This window comes from Heterodontus francisci, chromosome 27 (assembly GCF_036365525.1).
Source record: "Heterodontus francisci isolate sHetFra1 chromosome 27, sHetFra1.hap1, whole genome shotgun sequence".
Taxonomy (NCBI): domain Eukaryota; kingdom Metazoa; phylum Chordata; class Chondrichthyes; order Heterodontiformes; family Heterodontidae; genus Heterodontus; species Heterodontus francisci.
In genome coordinates, this window is record NC_090397.1 from 21866221 (window position 1) to 21884798 (window position 18578).

The following is an 18578-nucleotide window of genomic DNA, read 5'->3' on the forward strand; positions in this document are numbered from 1 at the left end:
CTGGCTGAGTCCTGAAGGACATATCTGCTAGGCTGGGCCTGCGGCATCTGATGACATAACCAATAAGAGGGAAAAACATACTTGACCTCACCCTCACCAATCTACCTGTCACAGTTGCATCTGTACATGACAGTATTGGTAGGAGTGACCACTGCACAGTCCCTGTGGAGACGAAGCCCGACTTCACAGTGAGAATACCCCTCATCGTGTTGTGTGACACTACCACCATTCCAAATGGGATAGACTCAGAACAGATCTAGCAGTTCAAACCTGGGATTCCATGAGGTGCTGCGGGCCATCAGCAGAATTGTATTCAACCACAATCTGTAACCTCACGGCCTGGCATATCCCTCACTCTGCCACTATCATCAAGCCAGGGAATCAACCCTGGTTCAATGAGGAGTGCAGGAGAGCATGCCAAGAGCAGCACCTGGCATACCTAAAAATGAGGTGCCAACCTGGTGAAGCTACAACACAGGACTACATGAATGCTAAACAGCAGAAGCAGCATGCTAAGCGATCCCACAACCAACAGATCAGATCAAAGCTCTGCAGTCCAGTCACATCCAGCCCTGAATGGTGATGGACAATTAAACAACTAACCAGCGAAGGAGGCTCCACAAACATCCCCATCCTCAACGATGGAGGAGCCCAGCACATCAGTGCAAATGAAAAGGCTGAACCATTCACAACCATCTTCAGCTGGAAGTGCTGTGTGGATGATTCATTTTGGCATACTCCTGAGGTCCCCAGCATTGCAGTTGCCAGTCTTAGCTAATTTGATCCACTCCACATAATAGAAAAAAACAGCTGAAGGCACTGGACACTGCATAGGCTATGGGCCCTCACAACATCCTGGCTGTAGTGCTGAAGACATGTGCTCCAGAACTAACTGCAGCCCTAGCCAAGCTGTTCCAGTACAGCTACAACACTGGCATCATGTGGAAAAGTGCTCAGTATATCCTGTCCACAAAAAGGACAAATCCAATCCAGCCAATTACCACCCCACTAGTCTACCCTCGATTACCAGAAAAGTGATGGAAGATGTCATTGACGGTGCTATCAAGTGGTTATTACTCAGCAATAACCTGCTCACCAATGCTCAGTTTGGATTCTGCCAGGGGCACTTGACTCCAAACTTGGTCCAAACAGGGACAAAAGAACTGAATTCCAGAGTGACTGCCCTTGACATCAACGCAGCTTTGGACCGAGTGTGTATCAAGGAGCCCTAGCAAAATTGAAGTCAATGGGAGTCAGGGGAAATCTCTCCATGGTTGGAGCTCATACCTAGCACAAAGGAAGATGATTATGGTTGTTGGAGGCCAATCATCTCAACCCCATGACATTGCTGCAGGAGTTCTTCAGGATAGTGTCCTAGGCCCAACCATCTTCAGCTGCTTCATCAATGACCTTGCCTCCAACATAATGTCAGAAATGGGGATGTTTACTGATGATTGCTCAATGTTTAGTACCACTCGACACTCCTCAAATACTGAATCAGTCTGTGCCCACATGCAGCAATACCTGGACAACATTCAGGTTTGGGCTGATGAGTAGCAAGTAACATTCGTGCCACACAAGTGCCAGGCAATGATCATGTCCAACAAGAGAGAATTAACCATCTCCCCTTGACAATCAACAGAATTGCCATCAAGAAGCTCAACACCGACCAGGAAAAAGCAGCCAGGAGAATGTTGGAATAGTCAAGTCTAGAGGTAGCAAAAGCATGGATGAGGGTTTCAGCAGCAGATGAGCTGAGACAGATGGAGCCAGGCCATGTTTTGGAAGTGGAATAGGCTCAGCCTCAACAGGTTCAGGCTTAGACAGTTTCCAGGGAGAGAAGTGGAGTTGGTAGTGAGGGAACAAAGTTTGTGGCGAGGACTGAAGACAGTGTTTTCTGCCTTCAGAATATTTTGTTGGAGGAAATTTCTGCTCATCCAGTATTGGATGTCGGACAAGCAGTCTGATAATTTAGAAAGGAGTCAAGAGAGATGCTGGTGAGGTACAGATGAGTGTCATCAGTGCACATGTGGAAATGGATGTTTTATCTTCAGATAATGTCGCCCAGGGTAACATGGGGGCCAAGGATAGATCCTTGAGGTGCACCAGAGGGAATGGTTCAGGAGCAAGAAGAGAAGCCATTGCAGGTGATTCTCTGGCTATGACTGGATAGGTAAGAATGGAACCAGGCAAATGCAATCCCACCCAGCTGGACATAAGGGAGAAGTGTTGGAGGAGGCGGATGTGGTCAACTATGTCAAAAGCTGCAGACAGATCGAGAAGGATGAGGAGGGATAGCTTACCTTCATCACAGTCACATAGGATGTCGTTTATGACCTTGATAAGGGCTGTTTACGGTCTGTGGTCGGGACAGAAACTGGATTGGAGGGGTTCAAATATGGAGTTCCGGGAAAGATGGGCACAGATTTTGGAGTAAAAAATGGGGCAGAGCGCGAGGACAGAGGGATCATGGTTGGTTTTTGAGGAGAAGGGTGATAGAGACAGACTTGAAGGAGAGAGGGCCAGTACCTCAGGAGAGAGAACTGTTAATGATATCAGCTAACATGGGTGCCAGGAAAGGAAGTTGGGTGGTCAGTAGTTTAGTGGGAATAGGATCGAAAGAACCAGAGTTGAGTCTCATGGACAAGATGAGCCCGGAGAGGCCACGAGTGAGATAGGAGAGAAATTCAAGAAAGATTCAAGTTAAGAGCTAGGTCAAGGCAAAACTTTAGAGGAAGGTTGGCCCAGTGGGCTAGTGAAAGGGAGGAAATCAGCAGAGGCAAGTGATCGTTTGGTCTTGATCTTAGTGTCAACAAAGTCCATTAGCTTCTCACACTTATTGGAGGTGAGAAGGGTTGGAGGAGATGGGGAAGAGGTTTGCAGTGGAGAAAAGAGTGTAATGATTTAATGGGGACTAGCGCATCATAGGTGGATGTGTGGCTGTGGTTGAGTGATTGTTAGCTGCAGAAATGTCATGGAGAATGGAAGGCTGAAGACTGGACAGTTAGGATTTTGAAAGTGCAGTTTTAAACTGTGATGAATTGAGATGAAGGTTGAAATCACTGAGGATGAGAAGTTTCTTGCTGCAGAGGCTAAGAGCGGAAAACAGTGAAGACCATCTCGGTGAACACAATTTTATAGTACCTGGGTAGGCGGTAAAGAATAAGGATTGAAAATGAGGGGTGAGAGGGCTGGAATAAGCTGATAGGCTCAAAGAAGGTGAAAATGCCAGAGAAATAAGGGGACAGACCAACGTGCGATTTGACGTTAAGGGCCACACCGTCACCACGATGGTGTGGGTGGTGCAAGTGGTGGAATGTACAGCCAGGCAGGGAAGCTTCGTTTAGGGAAAAGGTGCCATCACCCCTCAATCAAATTTCATTCAGGGTCATGATGTCAATCCAATCAACCACAAAAGCTCCTGGATTTCAAGAGCATAATTTACATTCTGGAAGGAGATGCAGCTGATCCACTGGCAGAGACCACAGGGCCAGTACTGGCAGGGGTGAGTTCAACAGGGAGATTGGCAAGATTAACCCTTAGTGGATGTGCTGGGTCAGAAGGTCAGTGAGAGAGTAGGATAGGGCGTAGGGCATTTGGGGTCACTGCTCGTAAGGAGGCAGCAATGGTTGCCTCGATAAGCCCATCAGAGGATGCCAAGAAAGGCATGGAGGGAAGCTGTAGGCTTATCTAAGGGAGTCAAGCCTGGGACAGTAGCAGCAGAGTCAGAAGGTGTTATAGAGTGCTATAGAGTTGGGGTAGGGATTTGGTAGGGCTGAGTACCTGAGAGAAGAGAAATGAAAGGGGCATGACTTCAGGAGAGAGGGATCTATGGGTAGAGAAAAGAAGTAAAAAGTGGAGAGGCGACAATAGGAGGGAGTCCAAAGTTAAAGTCAGAAGTCCTGTGGTGGGGTAAAGTTGACATATCGGATGGAGTTGGCATGGAGCATTGATGAACTGTTTCTCCAAGTTCACAGGCAGGTGTGGTGTGTGAGTGTAGTCCAGAAGCTTTTTGAACGATAGAGTATTAGATTAGATTAGATTAGAGATACAGCACTGAAACAGGCCCTTCGGCCCACCGAGTCTGTGCCGAACATCAACCACCCATTTATACTAATCCTACACTAATCCCATATTCCTACCAAACATCCCCACCTGTCCCTATATTTCCCTACCTATACTAGTGACAATTTATAATGGCCAATTTACCTATCAACCTGCAAGTCTTTTGGCTTGTGGGAGGAAACCGGAGCACCCGGAGAAAACCCACGCAGACACAGGGAGAACTTGCAAACTCCACACAGGCAGTACCCGGAATCGAACCCGGGTCCCTGGAGCTGTGAGGCTGCGGTGCTAACCACTGCGCACTGATGGAGGCAATTCCATGTGAACCAGATCCAAGAGGTATGCAGAATCTGTTGTGCGGCAGAAAGATGATGGCAAAGTTGACGGTCACCCTAAGACACAGAAGCCGTGGAGAAATGAACTTCAACCTTGGAGAGTGAATCTCTGACTAGGAACCAGACTAGGAACCAATGCTGAAAAACCAGTAGAACCAGTAGGCCAGAAACAGGCTCCGAGGGAATAGCAGCAGTGAGGGAGGGCTGAAGCTGATGAAAATTACTTTAAAATGTAGGCAACAGAGCAGCAGATCAGAGGTATAGTAGCAAAGTGTTACAGTGTAGTCCAGTGCAGAAGTGTAATCTTGATATCCGGAGAAGTCCAGGAATTTGGAAGTCAAATTTGAGAAAAAATCCAGTGCTCATGAAAGAAGGCAGAAAGCAGACATGGTTGGGGCTTGGCCAGTGGCAGTTTAAACTCGTAGTTGACTTGTATTTAGGGCTAAAATGTACCCACTATTGGAGCCAGGGGGAACTAACAGAGGAAGAGAGGAGATTGGGGGAGGATGGGCAAAGGATGGCAGCAGATGGCCAAGGATAGAGGAGCACAGTAAGGACCACCTTAGGGAGCTGACTGTCTAGGAGCCATCCTGAATGGGGTGTGGTAGTATCTATTCCCCTTATTCTACAGCATGACAGAGAGACTGAGCAGAGGCAACACGGAGTAGGACAAGTTGCTGGAAGAGGGAGATGGGCAAGTAAGGCTCTCGGCAGGAGGCCATATCCACCCAGGGTGTTCAGGGAGCAATTTTCCAACCTGAACCTTAGTGAGGAATAGTATGTCAGACATCTGGAGTTCAGTAAAGATGTTCTCACTGAAATCTGCCACCTGCTGCAAGCACATCTGCAACATCAGAGGAGGATGAGGACAACATTGCCAGTGACTGTGAAGGTGACCATGGTGATGAACTTTTATGTGTATGGCTTCTTCAAGGCTAGAGGAGATAATATTTGCAACATCTCAGTTACGTAGATAGTTGGAGAAGCTAGGGCAATTCTTCTTGGAGAAGAGAAGATTAAGAGGAGATTTAATAGAGGTGTTCAAAATCATTAGGGGTCTGGATGGAGTAGATAGGGAGAAACTGTTCCCATTGGCAGAAAGATCCAGAACCAGAGGACACCGATTTAAGGTGATTGGCAAAAGAAGCAATGGCGACATGAGGAAAAACCTTTTACACAACGAGTGGTTAGGATTTGGAATGCACGTCCTGAGAATGTGGTAGAGGCAGATTCAATCGAGGCTTTAAAAGAGAACTGGATAATTATCTAAAGAGAAAAAATTTGCAGGGCTACAGCAAAAGGCGGGGGTGGGGGGGTTACTAAGTGTGTCACTCTTGCAGAGAGCTGGTATAGGCACAATGGGCCGAATGGCCTTCTGTGCTGTAACGATTCTATGATTCGATTCTATTTCCCAATTTGCTGTCCACTTTTGCATAAGGGAAAAAGTGTCACTGACACTCTGTGTTCCTAGAGAGCTGAATACGTTTAATTTTCTATCGCCACAGGGAAGCAGATGGAGCGAGGATTGCAGGCTTCCCCGCTTGACGCAGATGATACTTTACAGATGCTACATGTCAACTCTGAGATGCACCATAACTGAAAGGAATTCCAATCCCTCAACCTCCAGCTGGTGCGTGATCCACAGAGAATCACAAAGGCCAATGCTTGGTATCCTGGCAGCAAACATGATGCCTTCATTCTGTGGCAGTCTACTGTGCCAGCTGCATCTGAGCTACTACAACAAACCAGAGGATGGCTATTATGTGACAAGGGCTATCTGCTGACATCATGACTCATGACACCCATGCATAACCCATGCACACATTGACAGCATGCATATACTGAAAGCCATGCTGCCACACAAAATGTGATAGAGCAGGCCATTGACATGCTGCAACAACGCTTCCACTGCCTGGACCACACTGAAGAAACCCTGCAGTACTCAACAGCACAGGTGCCAAGATTCATGGTGGTTTGCTGCATCCTGAACAATATCATGATCATGAGGCAACAACCCTTCCTGCCAGCTTTATGGTGACTAGCTAAGAAGGAAGAAAAGGAATGGAGGAGGCAACCAACACAGTCCCATTCTGGTTGTTTGTCCATGAATGTCTCATCTGACTGCACTATTGGTAAATGTGACCCCAATTCCCCATTCACCACCGGTTCCACTCTTTACCAACCCTCTGTTACTGGCTATTATAGCATTCTCTTGGCCATAATGCTAAAATAAAAGATAAACTTCCAAACCAAATTCATAAATCAAACCATGCCATTTGCATATAACTGTCAACTAAACATCCTTGTGCATTCTTTTAGTACCTGTCTTCCATGTGCCTTTGCCTGTCCTGATGCTCCTACACTGTGCTACCCCAGTGGCTGCAGCATTGCTGGTGGAAGGCTGCGGACTTTCAGTGGAAGATTAGGATGACCTCAAGCAGTTCTTGCCCGAGAAGGCCTGGCTTGAGACTGCACCACCTTGGTATGGACACAGCAATATGGGCTGGCTGGCTGACAGGTAACAGCAAGGGCTCTTGTGGAGTGGCAGGTGTGGGAGGACAAATGCTGCCATCCTGAGGACAGCAGGTTCATGTTCCATGGAGCCACTGCCACTCCCCTGGGATGGTGCCTCAGCAGTCCTAGTAATCTGTTGAGAGAAAGATTACTGGACTGCTGTGATACCCTGCAAGCTCCTTTGAACACCATAACCCGCAGCCATGATGGCAGCAGTCTGAACTTACCTGAGATCAGTCTGAGCTTCCACAGCAGCACCAAGATGTTGGGTGACTTCTGGTTGTGCTGCAATGGAAGCTGAGACATTGGCCATCAAAGACTGCATCATGTTTGAGTCCATAAGAATATTAATTGATTTGGCCACCACTTCCATGCTGAGAAGGACGGGCTCCAAGTGCTTTGCACAGCCCTGTTCCAGGTTAATGCCGGACTCCTCCATGCTCCTTGACATAGCTTGCAGATTTCTGGAAGGCCTGCCAATACAGCAAGCGTTTTATTGTGTATATCCATCATCCTTCTGCTGTAGCCCACCCCACCAAATTTACCATTTGAGTACTCTGTAGCAGAACTCATGTGCGACTTTGCCTGCCTGCAAGTTGGCATCTGTGTTATCCTTGCCCACTGCCCTGGCTACAGGCCATTTGAGCCCAGTGTCTCAGCACATGTAGATCTCTGTGCTGTACTCTAAATTATGCGCAGTGTCAGTGTGAGCTGGTGGCTTAGAGTGTGAGATTGAGTGCTGGTGTTTCTTCTTCATCACTGTCTTCCTGCTCTTCCACCACTGCCTCACCAGGCAGCAGTTCCTGGGGATCAGAAAGGAGAAAACCACAGGGAAAAGCGAGGGGAACGGGGGTGGGGGGGGGGGGGCATGGAGGGGAAGCAAGTGGTGCATGCTTACACGAACTACAACTTGTAAATCAGAAAAGATTGTGGAATGAGGTGGACATTGAATGTGAGAAGAAGGATTTGGTATGATAATACCGTCACCTTTGATGGTTTCAGCCCTGCCGCTGGCCATGCCCTCAATGATGGGCATTCCAACGATGGCACGCACCATCTCTTCCATAAGATAAGGACTCGCAGCCCTACTTGTCACCCACAGTTAGGTTCTGCTCCCTCTGATTAAGCACCACCTTGTCGGGGAAAAGAGTGGGAAGTATGTCAATGAGTGTAGTGCAATGTTTTTTGATAATATGGCTGGTGAAGCTATGAATGTTAGATATGAGCTGTGATTGATAGAGATTATTGCTGGTGAGTGATGGGGGACTAGTGCATTGAGCAGTGTGTGAGGCTAATGGTGCAGTTGTTAGAATGTGGCATTTGAAAATACATTCACTGACCTTGTTTGAAGTCATTAAACTTTTTGTGGCACAACATCCAGGTCCTTGGGGCTTAATTCCAGTATTGACTGCAACTGCTACCTTGTCCCACTGCCTTCGCAAAGTTTGTCTGAAGAGCCTCCTGGTACTTTGTGGATAGATTACATCTCCCCTCCTCTCCACCTCCTCCACCATCATCAGGGAACTTTGGAGCACTCTCTCTCTCCTCTTGCACCATAATTCACTCTTCTTCTTGCTGAAGTTCTCTTCCACAAACAGTTCCAGTACCTGCTATAGCCAGAATGCACGTCCCCTTTAAATGGTGGAAGCTGGCTTTAAGAGGTGCTGTTCTCGTACAATCTTGGTGTGCTGCCACTCGATGGTGTGCGTAGCACTGGCTGCACGCAGCCATCATGCAAATTAGCATGCAATGCGATGTCAAAACAATGGGTGCACGTTAGTCCTGCATCACAATCCCAGTGCTCGTTTTCAGGGGCTGTCAAATTTTGCCCTCTCTGTGTTTGTTCAGAAGCTGCCTGGATTCTCTCTCAGTTAGTACAACTAACTGAACAGCGTTTGAGACATTTGTGCACAGTTCAGTTTGGAACAAAACTCCGACAGTAATTTCTTATGGATTGTGACTGAGTTTCAAGGGAACAGCTACCAAACCAAAACACAATTAATTTTGTGTCAGCATCTACTGAGACCTCCCCAGTGTTCATTTGACTATCACAATGACTAATAAATGCCTCATTAATCTCCCTTGCAACCATGTTCAATATAGCTAGCAGCCACCTCTGGGGATTTATTTGTTTTGAGCTGTGTCATCCTGCTGAATACTTCCATCTCATTTATACTGAAGTCATTAATTCTGCTTGAGTTATTGTTATTTAGGGAGGGCATGTTGTCTTCCCTAGTGAATACTTTAATAAAGTAATCATTTAATATACTAACTGTCATGTACTCAGCAACTTCATCCCTAATAGCAAACCTTTCTCCCTGTAGCATTCGTAGAGTTTGATCTATCTTCTGATTTGTTATTCCATTTAGGGCCACACTTGTTTGCTCCACACTTACTGCTGCTAGATATTCAATTATCCTCCAAGTTAATGGGACATCCGTCAGGTATAAATAACTGTCAACCACATTTCAAAAAAGTGGCTGTCATTTATGAAGTGATTCATTTTATGTGAGGTGTTTGGGGACTTTTCTGAAAGATGTGATAAGGTGCGATATAAATGCAAGTTTAATAATTCAATAATCTTTTGCCTGTTTCCTTATAACCTTCAATCCTGTTCATAAACTCGTATTAAGCAAGCTTTATTTTAGAAGCAGTTAACAGACACAGATTTAATTCCTTTTGTGGAAAGTATATTAGGTGCAATGAGTTTTTTACTCGGAGCAAAAGGTAACTCTACCAAACATTGATTTTACTTGAGGCTTATCAGTTTTGCACTTGTTTCTTCTGGTTATGTAATCACATTTAAAATTAAACAATTCAAACAAGTCCAGTTCTTTGAGTGTCTCTTCATATTTTAGAGCTTTGACTCCCAGGATTACTCTTGTTTCATCCTTGTCCAATAGGTTGATTTCTTTTCAAGGTGGGTTGGTAGAAATTTCCTTCAATTAAACATTGGGACGACTGAAGCCATTGTCTTTGGTCCTTGCTAAAAACTCCTTTCTGTGGTTATGGGCTCCATTGCTATCCTGACAACTGTCTGAGGCTGAACCAAACTGTTCGCAACCTTGGTGTCAAATTTGACCCCAAGCTGAGCTTCTGACCACTGTTATGAAAGTGATCTGTTTTTTGTTAAAAATATTTTGTAAAAAGAATTTCCTGTTAAACTGAATAAATGTTGGACCAGATTTTTTTTAAAAGGAAGCCATCAAGGGGCAGTGAAGGAACTGGTGGCAACAATGTTGCTGATTGTCACATGGCTCAAGTTAAAGATAGAACAGAAACCTTGGTAACAGGGACAGAGAAGTGACACGCGCCCCTTTGATTGGACAAGCCCAATAGTAGCAGAGCACTTGGGATGGGCAGAAAACTGACACTTTTTTGGTTGTCAGTTAGTGTGTGTGTTTTACGTTCTGGAGTGAGCGGAGGTAAAGTCAAGTCTGAAGAAGAAGTCAAGAAAGAAGAGAAGACCACAACCCAGCTTCATTCTCCAGCAAAACTCTAAAGACTTTCTGAAATCCATTGTGTCAATTCATCTCGTCTCCTGTCTCTGAAGAAAGTCTGCTAAAATAATTCTGAACACCACATGAAAAGAACTGTTCTAAAGATCCTAGTGATCTATCTACATTTACTCAGAAGTTAGATTGTATGTCAGTTTTGGAACAACACATGTCATCTGCTGTTTTCTTCAAAAATGAGCAAGTAATCTGTGCAAGTTTTTTTTGTCTGTAACAGAGCTTTGAATTTATAAAAATCCCTTTTATCTTTTTTCAGTTAACTGCTGTATATGTGTGTCTGTAAATGTGAAGGGGCTAAGGTAAAAAGGGAACTTTAAAATTTAAAATCTATGTGTTTACTTCATTATTAGTTAAGACTTGTTTATAATAAACTGATCTCTCCACAGATGCTGCCAGACCTGCTAAGTATTTCCAGCATTTCTTGTTTTTATTTATCATAATTTTGTTGTTCAGTAAAGAAACCTGGTTAGTGCATTCTATTTTGGGAAAAATAGAGTATATGACTGTATCAATAAATGGGAAAATTTAAAATAATATTTTCCGACCTGTGGAGAATTTGGACTAGAATAAACAATGCATTCCTCCCGCTTCGGTCATAACACCACATATCAATGCCATCACTAAGGCTGCCTGTTTCCACCTCAATAACATTGCTTGACTACGCCCCTGCCTCAGCTTATCTGCTGCATACACCCTCATTCATGCCTTTGTTACCTCTTGACTCAACTATTCCAATGCATGTTTGGCTGGCCTCTCACATTCTATGGTCCGTAAACTTGAGGTCAAACAAAACTTTGCTGCCTGAGTCCTTACTTGCACCAAATTCTGTTCACTCATCACCGCTGTGCTCACTGACCTGCACTGAATCCCAGTCAAACAATGCCTCATTTTTAAAATTCTCATCCTTGTTTTCAAGCCCCGCCATGGCCTGCCCCTCCCTATCTCTGTAATCTCCTCCAGCTGCAACAAGATATCTGCACTCCTTTAATTCTGGCCTCTTGAGAATCTCCGATTTTAATTGCTCCACCATTGGTGGCTGCGCCTTCAACTCCCTCCCCAAACCTCTCCACCTCTCCACCTCTCCACCTCTCTACCTCTCCACCTCTCCACCTCTCCACCTCTCTACCTCTCCACCTCTCCACCTCTCTACCTCTCTTTCCTCTTTTAAGATGCTCCTTAAAACCAACCTCTTTGACCAAGCTTTTGACCATCTGCTCTAACATCATCTTCGGTGTCAAGATCCTGTTTTATAATGCTCATCTGAGGTCCTTGGGACATTTTATTATATTAAAGGAGCTATATAAATACAAGTTTCTATTGTTGTTGTTTTTGTTAGGGTACCCAAAATTCCAAATGTTGTTCAGTGTGACTTACATGGGACTAAATTAACTTGTTTCAGAACACTGATGCACATATTCTTTACTAGTCGTGAATAGTTCTGAACCTGAATAAATCACTATGAAACTCCAATGGCTACTGACTCCACCCCAACACCACCTCTTCAGACAAGTGTTATCCTTTGATCACCTTCTGCTTTCTTTTCTCAAGTTAATTTTCATCTAGCTCGCAAAGGAAGAACTTTGCCAAATGCCTTCTGAAAATCCAAGCAATTCCATCAACTGAATAGTTCTCCTCTGCTACTTTGGTTACCACTGCAGAAAATTCAAGGGAGGAATTTACTCAGGCAAGGGGAGTTGGGTTTGGGTGCATGCGGGACATATATCCCATAAAAGTGACATCAGGGTGGGATCCCAGTGTCATCTCGTCCACTTCCATCTGGGTTTCCCTGGGCCAGGTTCTGGGGCCATCAGGAAAGCAATTAAGACAGGTCCAAAAGCAATTAAGTGCTTCCTTAACCCTGTATTCTGGCTTTAACTGCCAATGCATTAGTTCCACGCTGTTTCAACATCTCGTCAGATTGGAGGAGGTGAGTGCACAATGGGAAGTCATTGTTGACAGAAACTGACCTGCTAGCAACAGTATAAAGGTTGAAATCAGCAAGATTGTGGTTAGCTACAGTGAAAGGCTATCACTATCAGCCTAAATTCATTACTTTTTTGGGGAATAGTCACTTTGTCCAGTAACTGTAAAGTGCCTTGGAATCTACTGAGCTCAATCTCAACTTGATAGAGATATAGAGTCATTTACAGCATAAAAGGAGGCCATTCGACCCATCAAGCCCATGCAGGCTCTCCGCCAAGCAATCTAGTCAGTTCCATTCCTCCGCTCAATCCCCGTAGCCCTGCAAGTTTATTTCCTTCAATTGCCCATCCAATTTCCTTTTGAAATCATTGGTTGTCTTCACTTCCACCGCCCTTGTGGGCAGCGAGTTCCAGCTCATTACCACTCGCTGCGTAAAAAGGTTCTCCCTCACATTCCCCCTGCATCTCTTGCCCAAAACCTTAAATCTGTGTCCCCTAGTCCTTGTACCATCAGTTAATCGGAACAGTTTTTCCTTGTCTAACTTATCTAAGCTTGTCATAATCTTGAACACCTCTATCAAATCTTCCCTCAACCTCCTTTGCTCCAGCTGAGAACAACCCCAGCTTTTCCAACCTAACCTTGTAATCAAAATCCCCCATCCCTGGAATCAGTCTGGTAAGTCACCTTTGCACCCTTTCAAGGACCCTCACATCTTTCCTAAAGTATGGTGACCAGAACTGGATGTAATACTCTCGTTGGGGCCTAACCAGAGCTTTATAAACATTCAGCATAACTTCCCTGCTTTTGTACACCTTGCCTCTATTTATGAAGCCCAAGATCCCATATGGTCTGCTAACCACTCTGCTAATATGTCCTGCCACCTTCAAAGATCGATGTACATGCACACCATGTCCCTTTGATCCTACTGTCATGCAGGTAAGGAGTTATGATTAAATAAACAATGAAATATGGAAGAATTATGAATTTAAAAAGTCAACTGTTAAACAAAACCACAAGAACATGGACACTTGTACCACAGTCAAAATGGAGTAGTGGTCATGTCACCCCCATCTGTACTAGAAATGAACAAATTTGTCTGCAAAGATGGAACTTGTTAACCTCATCTGAAATAGCTATGGGGAGAACCCCTTTGAAATTGAAAGAAGCGCTATTGCATATTAATGACTCTTATCGAAAGGAATGAACTACCAATTCGGGAGATCAACTGACTCACAGCCCAAACCAAGATGAATAAGTGTAAAGTAGCACCTTGTTACCAGAATGGTCCCCATTCAGACATCAATTGATAGCCATGGTTATCATATCCTGGCCCATTGTGTGTCACACCAGGGGAGAGTGCCATGTGTCTCCTCATAGAAACTCTAATATGATGGATTTTTACCTTAAAAAGGTAGCCCTCTGGAGACGGAGGAGAGAACATGCCAAAACCCTCAAAAAGCAGCCCATTTAGAGGCTGTGCTTTGGAGATCTAGTCAAGCAAGAACATGGATAGCTGAACAAACAGCAGAGACATCACAAAGTGACTTTAAGACTCCCCATATGTGAAGGTAACAAAATCTACACCACCAGCTTTGTGGTGAGTGGTAATCACTAGAACTCCACAATACCTTAACAGGTTCAAGACTACAAACACCTTTAAAAACACTTTCCTCCTATGAAAATTCAACAGGTTTACTGTAAACCATGAACGCGTACCTCACCTTGGACTTTACCTACCCTTGTCTCTCTATCTATCTATTCTTGTGTATGTGTCAGTGTGAGTGAATGTGTGTGTGGGTGAGGTTGCGACCATTTTGGGATTTGTGTAAAAATAAATGGCTATTTTTAACCTATGAGAAAATCTGTTATTTGTCTGCTTATTTGACCCAAAAAGCACTCAGGGGCTAACGCATAACTTTTAACAAAACACAATTGCAGTCAATTGGGAGGTGAACAGTGGAAACCACCCACACACCTTTCTATCTGTCCATAACACTGGACACTCTTTAGAACTGTGCCATTAAGTCTATATTGCCTCACCCTATCCCCTTGTCTGTATTAAATTCCATCTGCCGCTTGTCTGCTCATTCTGCTAACCTAGCTATGTCTTGTTGCAGACAGTTCATACCATAGAACAGTTACGGCACAGCAAGAGGCCATTCAGCCCATCATGTCTGTGCTAGCTGAAAAGACAAGCCGCTCATTCTAGTCTCACCTTCCAGTACCTGGTCTGCAGCCATGCAGGTTACAGCACTTCAGGTGCAGGTCCAGGTCCAGGTATCTTTTAAATGAGTTGAGGGTTTCTGCCTCCACTACTGATATGGGCAGTGAATTCCAGACACCCACCACCCTCTGGGTGAAAAGTTTTTCCTCATGTCCCCTCTAATCCTTCTACCAATCACCTTAAATATGTGCCCCCGGTAATTGACCTCTCCGCTAGGGAAACAGGTCCTTTCTGTCTACTCTATCTAGACCCCTCATAATTTTGTACACCTCAATTAAGTCACCCCTCAGTCTCCTCTTTTCGAAGGAAAATAACCCTAGCCTATCCAATCTTTCCTCATAGCCGCAATTTTGCAGCCCTGGCAACATTCTTGTAAATCTCCTCTGTACTCTCTCCAGAGCAATTATGTCCTTCCTGTAATGTGGTGACCAGAACTGTACGCAATACTCCAGCTGTGGCCTAACCAGTGTTTTATACAGTTCCAGCATTGCATTCCTGCTTTTGTATTCTATACCTTGGCCAATAAAGGAAAGCATTCCATATGCCTTCTTCACCACTTTATCTACCTGTCCTGCCACCTTCAGGAACCTGTGGACATGCACTCCAAGGTCTCTCACTTCCTCTTCCCCTCTCAACATCCTTCCATTTATTGTGTATTCCCTCGCTTTATTTGCCCTCCCCAAATGCATTACCTCACACTTTTCTGGATTGAATTCCATTTGCCACTTTTCCGCCCATTCAACCTGACCATTGATATCATTCTGGAGTCTACAGCTTTCCTTTTCCCTATCAACTATATAGCCAATCTTTGTGTCATCTGCACATTTCCCAATCATGCTTCCCACATTAAAGTCCAGAAATCATTAATATATACCACAAACAGCAAGGGACCCAACACTGAGTCCTGTGGAACACTACTGGAAACTGCTTTCCATTCACAAAAACATTTGTATCATCCTCACTGTTTGCAACTCCTCCAAATTTGGTATCGGCAAATTTTGAAATTCTGCTCTACCAAGATCCAAGTGATTTATATATAGCAAAAAAAGCAGTGGTCCTAGCACTGATCCTTGGGGAACACCACTCCTGAAAAACAACCATTTACCATGACTCACTGTTTCTGTCATCAAGCTAACTATTTTATCCAGTTGGACACTGACCCTCCTATTCCAAGAGCCACAATTTTGTTAACCATGGTTTTATGTGGTACTTTATCGACTGCTTTCCTAAAATCCATAAAGACAACATTCACTATATTCTCTTCATCAAGCTTCTCTGTTACTTCATCAAAAAATTTAATTAGATTAGTCAAGCATGATCTGCCTTTCATAAATCTGTGCTGGCTATCCTTAATTAACTCAAACCTCTCCAAGTGCTTGTTGATTTTTTCCCCTGATTATTGTTTGTAAAACCTTACCCACCACTGATACTAAATTAACTGGCCTGTAGTTGCTAGGACTGTCCTTACACCCTTTCCTGAATAAGGATGTCACGTTCTTACCTCTCAGACTTCCCTGTAACATGGGAGCTACCTTTGCTGCAGTAGCTTGGACCTCTGAGAAGGAACAGGAGCTTGATACAACCCAGCAGCCACTGCAACAGGACCAGAAACTCCACCAGCAGCAGCAGCTGACTTCACCACAGCCACAAGCAGCTGCATGGGACGGGGGTGGGGAGTGGGGGGGGATGTGTGATGAGGCGGGTTGGGGGCAGATGGACACTGATCTGCACCTCGAAGGAGACAATACTCCCAGCACAGGGTCCAAAGATCAAGGGTCAGCTCCCTTGACTACTCCGAACAACAGTGCCTCTGAAGGCTCAGGCCCTTGCAGTAGGTAGTTGCAGATATCTGCAGCCTTCTGGAAGCAGACTTCTGTCCAAGAGGAGGAGCTGGCCACACCTTGACCGTCGCTGTCAAGGTCACCACAGCCCTCAGTTTCTTTGTACCTCGCCCCTTCCAGCAAGAGGAATGTGGAGAGCGCCTGGTTACCTGAGAGGAGTAGGAGTCTGAAGTGCAGGTGATGCCTTTTTTATTCATTTGTAGGATGTGGGCATTGCTGGATAGGACGGCATTTATTGTCCATCCCTGTTTGCCCTGGAAAAGGTGGTGGTGAGCTGCCTTCTTGAACCGCTGCAGTTCATGTGGGGTAGGTACATCCACAGTGCTGTTAGGAAGGGAGTTCCAGGATTTTGACCCAGCGACAGTGAAGGAACAGCAAAATAGTTCCAAGTCAGGATGGTGTGTGACTTGGAGGGGAAGGCAAGGACTGAGAAGAGCTCCCACTGCCATCAACCCTTTCTCCATCTTTCTTCCCAGGGCCCACCTGCACTTCCCTGCTAGCCAAGAGTTGGAAAGCACTTGGCTGCATAGCAATGTGGCACTCAGCCACCAAGGCGATGCTTTGTTTCATCCTCTGTAAACTGGCAGCCAGAGTATGAAGTGGATTATAATCCTAGCCCCTTCTTGGGACCATCCTGGATCAGATGTACTTATCAGATGATAACTTTCAAGGTTCAGTAAGGTAGATCTCACAGACACTTGAATGGGTCTGAAGAACTGATCTAACCCTCTCCAAAGGAAAAGAACCAGCTGAGAATATTACCATCCTCCAGATAACCTTTTTAACAAGTTTTAGTCAGATTGTAACAAGCTGGATATTATAAGGGTCCAGGCATCTCTCCTCAATAATGTACCTCCCCACTGAAAAGTGTATGGAGATGGGTTCGCGAGTTTGGAATACAGAAGACTATATGAAACAATGTAATTTCTAAATCGTATAAAAATTTATTAAAGAATCGAACATTCAATTCACATTTGGTGGGAAAGTCAATCGCAACGTTAATAGTTCTAGGAAAAGAGAGTACGATCTTGTTCCAATTAGAGAATCCAATTATTAAGTCTAAATATTGTTGCAGTAAAATATTTAAGATGTCCATCGACATTTAAAGTAATATTTACCTTAAATTCACGAGTAGAAAGCTACAGAGTTTAGTGAGATACTTCTTTCCCAATTAAGGGGAGAACTATCATTGCCGCACCACAGTAGCTGTACCTCTACCGAGTGAAATGTTGGAGTGAATCCAATGATTCTAAAGATCCACTGTGTGGTTCCAATATTTATACTGTTTCCAAGCTGCATAACTAACTTTTTTTACGTATGGGGGTGTTACTTCTTTACAAGTAGATTTGCACCCTTCTATTTCTCAAATAAGGCTGTATAACTGTTAGTTAAAATCCATATTGTTTAATTTCTGAGAAACGACTGAGCCAGCAGGAAGCTGTGAGAAGACATGCTGGTCAATATGTTCTCAGAGCCAGCAGGTTGGTGGAAGTTTCAAATGATGGTCAGTTTCCTTGTCATCCAACTGTGTTTTAAGATTATAATTCAGCTTCCTGGATTTAGTTGATTGGTGATTTAGGTCCATCTGTAGAAAATCATGTTATCCATTGTTATACTGTGGTAACTTACAATGATTATTTATAAAACGTGTATTAACAGTGTCTTACTGGTGTGATGATGCTCATGACTTTTAGGAGTGAGTTCCTGTTTTCAGAAGTTACATTTGTGTTACACGATGAGGCAAATATGTTGCAGGATGTTGTGTGTCCTTGACCACAGAAGCATGTCTAGGCATGCCTATGACATTCTTCTGACCTTCAGGCAGATGAACTTTGCTTCTAATTTATTAATCCCTAATTCATAGGAAAATAACTCTTTTAACCTTATAACCTCTTATTATAGCCGGCTTCCTTCACAAGTGTGCAGGCCAATGGTGTGGGACAGCATGCACTCAGTGGCCTGCATACTAGAGATGGAGTTCTTCATTCTCTCTGCAAGGGAGCGCACTGCCTTTGGAAACACTGACAGCAGCACACATATTTCCCGTTACTGTTCCACAGGTTGCCTTTCGTGGATAACCCAGCATCTGTGTGCAGCTGCGCAGAGCTTGGAGTGTCCTGTCCCCTCCGACAGGGATTCTCCATTGCTACCCCGACTCCAA

General features: G+C 44.6%; 1 long non-coding RNA gene across 3 annotated transcripts in view; it reads right to left on the reverse strand.

The window, feature by feature from the left end:
* The window catches only part of LOC137384980 (uncharacterized), an 88394-nt gene that overhangs the window by 13002 nt on the left and 56814 nt on the right, over positions 1-18578 (reverse strand). The gene's annotated exons all lie outside the window — the stretch shown is intronic.